Below are 4,855 nucleotides of genomic sequence, written 5' to 3'. Positions count from 1 at the left end.
ATGATGTCAGTTTGAGGACTAAGGTGCCTCTGATTCAGGCCACAGTCATTTTGATCACTTGCTATGCATATTAGCGACAATGTTTGATAATTTCCACGTTCTGTTGGATCATCTTTTTGGGTAATGGGAATAAATATGGTTCTCTTCCAAAGCTCCTTCTTGTTGTGGTTTTGTTTTTTGTTTTTAAACACTGAAAATGTTTTCTTTCTGTTTTCCATTGTTGTGCATTTTCTTCCCCTCTGCCCTCTCCCCTCCTTCAGCCTTCCCCACAATACGCCCCTTGTTCCAGATTATTGTCATACCTAATAATTTATGCTATTAAAATTCTTCCCTTCATCTTGTCTAATTCAGTGTTCATTATCTGTCCAATATTTCCCCATTCTCTCCCCAACCCCAACCCCATGTCTGTCCTATTTTGTAACAGCAATGTAATGCAGTATTTGTCCTTAGTAATAGATATTTCATTCAGTGTTTCCCCCCGACCCCCCACTGGTTGTGCAATAGTTTCCACGTTCTGTTGGCTCACCTTTCTTGGGAATGGGAACAAATATGGACCTCTTTTTATCCGTTGGCCGGACAGCTGTCCTCCAAATTTCCTGGCATAGACTACTGAGTGCATCCAAGGCTGCATCTCTTAATTTAAATTAAGTCAGTTGGTATCCCATCAATTTCTGGGGCCTTGTTTTTTGCTGTTGCTTTCAATGGAGCTTCAACTTCCTCCTTCATTACCATTGGCTCCTGCTTATACAGTACTTCCCAGTATTTTTTCCAGTGTCAGTTATTCTTGATACAGTAATTCTATGTCTTCCCTCCATTTTCTTCTTATGCTTTCCGCATCATTCAATACAGTCTCCATACACCTTTCAATATTATGACTCAAGGCTTAAATTTGTTTTTCAGTGTCTCAGCTTGAGAAATGCAGAGTGAGTTCTTCCCTTTTAATTCTCCAATCCCACCACTCTGCATATTCCATTATGATACTTTTCTTCGTCTTCTCAAGCTACTCTTTGTAATCTTCTGTTCATGAATTTTATATCGGCATGTTTTCCATTTATTTATCTTCTCGATGCTCTAGTGCAATTTTTAGAGTCTCTTTTGACATAAGTTTTGGGGTTTTTTTTTCTCCTATGTTTTTGTAATGACCTTTTGCTTTCTTCATGGATAATAGCCTTGATATCATCTCACAACTCATCAAGTCTTTGGTCATTGTTGTTTAATACTTCAAACCTATTCCTAAGATGATCTTGAAATTCAGATGGAATAGACTCAAGGTCATATCTTGGTTCATGTGGACTTATTTTCATTTTCTTTGGCTTCAATTTGAACATGCATATGAGTAACTGACGATCTGACTCACAGTCCACCCCTGGCATAGTTTTGACTGTCACTATTAGACTTTTCCAATGATTTCTTCCACAAATGTAGTCCATCTGATTCCTATGCAGCCCATCAGGTGAGATCAAAGTATAAAGTTGTCATTTAAAAAAAGATATTTGCAATGAATAAATCATTGAAAATGCAAAATTTGATAATTATCTTTCCAGCCTCATTTCTATCACCACCAAGCTTTTCCCAACTTAACTTTTTTTCCTAACTGTTTTCAATTTTTGCATTCCGGTCACCAATCACCATTAACACATCTTGACTGCATGTTTGATCAATTTGGACTGCAGCATTTGGTAAAAATTCTCAATTTCTTCCTCTTTGACTCCAGATTGTGTATTTGAATAATAATTGTATTAAGGGATCTTTCTTGTATAAGTATGGTTAAGATCCTATCACTCATACAGTATTTCAGGATAGAACTTGAAATTGACCTTTTGCCTATGAATACAACTCCCTTCTTTTTCTGTTTTTCATCACCAGTTTAGAGGCCAAATCTGATCTATGTCATCTCACTAATGTCTAGTACGTCACTGTTCATAGAATTTATTTTATTTTTTACGAAATAAAACTTGAACATTTTTCAACATTCAAATTATGTGCATTCCATGTTCCAATTATTAAAAGCTCTAGTGACCTAGTGGCAAGAAGCTGCACTGCAATCTCAAAGGCACATGGTTCAAATCTACCAGTTGCTCTGTAGGAGAAAGATGGGCCATCTCCTCCTGTGTGATTAACTGCCTCGATTAAAAACCCTTTGGAAGGTCATTTGTGGGTCAGTTATGACTCAATAACATCTACATGATTGCCTTTCCAGGTAAAATAATAATAAGTTACTTTTTAAAACTAAACTACACTTAAAAGGATCAGGAATAATATGATAAAAGGAAGAATATTAAGAATTCTATTTCTTGTTTTAAACTTGTCTTTGTTTTTGCCTACAGTTTCTATGTTGTATGCTACAATTCTAGTCACAAAGACATAGTTTCCATCAGTACAGAAAAGAAAACAAATTCTGAACCAATCAAGTGAAACAAAGAGAGCAGGATCTTATTATAAACACAACCTTCAAGGTTGGGAGTAGGGATCAGCTATTTTATTGGATCATAAGCTGGGCATTTACTCCAAAAGGCAGGAATGCTTATCACGATGTAAGAAAATGCAGATGTGCAAAATAAATATTCAGTTCAGGAAACTACCAACCACTTGGTCCTAATTTCCTCTCATATCTCAATGCTCTAGGGAGCTTTGGTAGCCTAGTAGCAAGAAGTTGCAGGACAACCTTGAAGGTACACAGTTCAAATCCACCAGCCACTCTGCAGGAGAGGGATGAGCAATCTCCTGTGGTGTGAGTAACTGTCTCTTAAAACCCACTGGAGGGTCAGTGGTGGGTTGCTTCAGACTCTACAGTACAACAACAACAACAAACAGCAACAGTGATCCTTTAGGAAAGCGTAGAACTGCCCCATTGGGCTTCTAAAATTGTCCTCTTTGTGTGTGTGTGTGCGTGTGTGTGTATTTACTCTTAGTTGTCATTTGGGTAAAAGTTTATAAAGCAAATGGATTTTTCCATCCAGCAATTCATACGTGTTACGATTAGTGACGTTGTTTCCCAAAAACGTAATAGGACTCTTTCCCATTTCCTCCCTGTGTTTACCATTTCCATTAATCCTTCTTTCTAATCCCTGTCTGTCACCTGAGCTTTTTCTCCTGACCTTGAGACAGAGATTTACATGCAAACAATTTATTTCCTCTTCTTGTTGTTATGTGCCATCATGTCGCCAGCAACTCACAGTCACTCTATGTCCAATAGCTCTGAACTCTGCCCTGTTCTGAGCCAGTCTCACTATCTTGTACACACCTACCCCCATCATCCCAGTTACTGTGTCAATCCATCTCATCCGAGGCCTTCCTGTCCTGTCCTGTCCCTCCACCCTTCCAAGTATGATGTCCTTCTCTAGGGACATAATAGGACTGCTAGTTGAAGCCAGTTGTTAAATTTATCAGTTGCTTCCAGGGAGAAAGACTAGCAGTCAGAAATTCAACAAAGTTTCAGTGTAATCAGACCCATCTCAATCATAGCGGGTTAATAGTCTCAGCAGCAAGGAACAGCAACAACATGCTATAGTAATATTTCCTGTCAAAATGTTAACAGTATTGTTATTGCTGTTGTTAGGTGCTTTGGGGTCAAATATGACCCATCATGACACTGTGAACAACAGATCTGAATTCTTTCTTATCCTGTGCCATCCTCATCATTTCTGACATATTGGAGTACATTACAGTAGTGCCTGTATCAATTCCTCTGGTTGAAAGCCTTCCTCTCTTTCACTAACCCACCACCTTTCCAAACATGATGTCTCTTTCCAACCAATAGCCTCTCCTAACAACATGCCCAAAGAATATGAGATGAAGTTTCACCATTCTTGCCTCTAAGAAGTACTTTGATTGCAATTTTTCCCAAATATGTCTGCTTGCTCTTTTGACAGTCGGTAGAATATTCATGAAGACTCTTCTCCAACATCACAAAAGGCATCAGTTCTTCCATCATCTTTGTTCATTGTCCAGGTCTCAGTTACATAGCAAGTGTTCCAAAAGACGATGGCCCAAATCAGGTGCCCTTCAGTCTTCAGACTGACATCATTGCTTCTCAGTAGATTGGAGAGGTTCTTGACAATGGATTTTCCCACTGAAATGTGTCAAGTCTGGATTCAAGCAAGATGATCGTTGATAATTTCAGTCTTTTCTCCATCTATCATGATGTTGCTTATTAGCTCAGTGGTAAGGATTTTTGTCTTCTTTGTGTTGAGTCAATCCATATTGAAGACTGTAGTCTCTCACCTTCTGCAGCAAATATTACATGTCCTCCTCACTTTCGGCAAGCAAGGTTGTATCATTTGCATAAAGCCAGTGTCTTCCTGTGGAAGTGATGCTCCGTTCTTCTTCATATAGTCCAGATTCTCAAATTACTTGCTCAGCATACAGATTGAATAGGTATGGAGAAATGATACAACTCTGACACACATCCTTGCTGATTTTAAACCACATAGTATTCCCCTGTTACAATTGGTCAGTTTCTTCCTGGTCTAGGTCTAGGTTTCATATGAGTATAATTAAGTGTTCTGGGATTCCCATTCTTCTCAATGTTAGCCATAATTTGTTATGATCCACACAGTTAAATGCCTTTGCATAGTAAATAAAACACATATAGATATTCTTCAGGTATTCTTTATTTTCAGCAAGGATCCATCAATACATAAGAACAAAAATTTGTTCATGAATATCAGCAGTCCTTGGAAACGGACATCATGCTTGGGAGGGTGGAGGGACGACGCAGGACAGGAAGACCCTCTATGAGGTGGATTGGTTCAATGACTGAGGTAATCGGGTGGGTGTGTTGGAGACAGTGCGATTGGCACAGGACAGAGCAGGGTTTAGGGCTGTTGTACATAGGCTTGCTGTGAGTTGGAAT

The sequence above is a fragment of the Elephantulus edwardii genome, unplaced genomic scaffold (assembly GCF_000299155.1).
Source record: "Elephantulus edwardii isolate Elephantulus edwardi_28Jun2011 unplaced genomic scaffold, EleEdw1.0 scaffold00169, whole genome shotgun sequence".
In the NCBI taxonomy this organism is placed as follows: domain Eukaryota; kingdom Metazoa; phylum Chordata; class Mammalia; order Macroscelidea; family Macroscelididae; genus Elephantulus; species Elephantulus edwardii.
Note: the sequence above shows the minus strand (reverse complement) of the source record.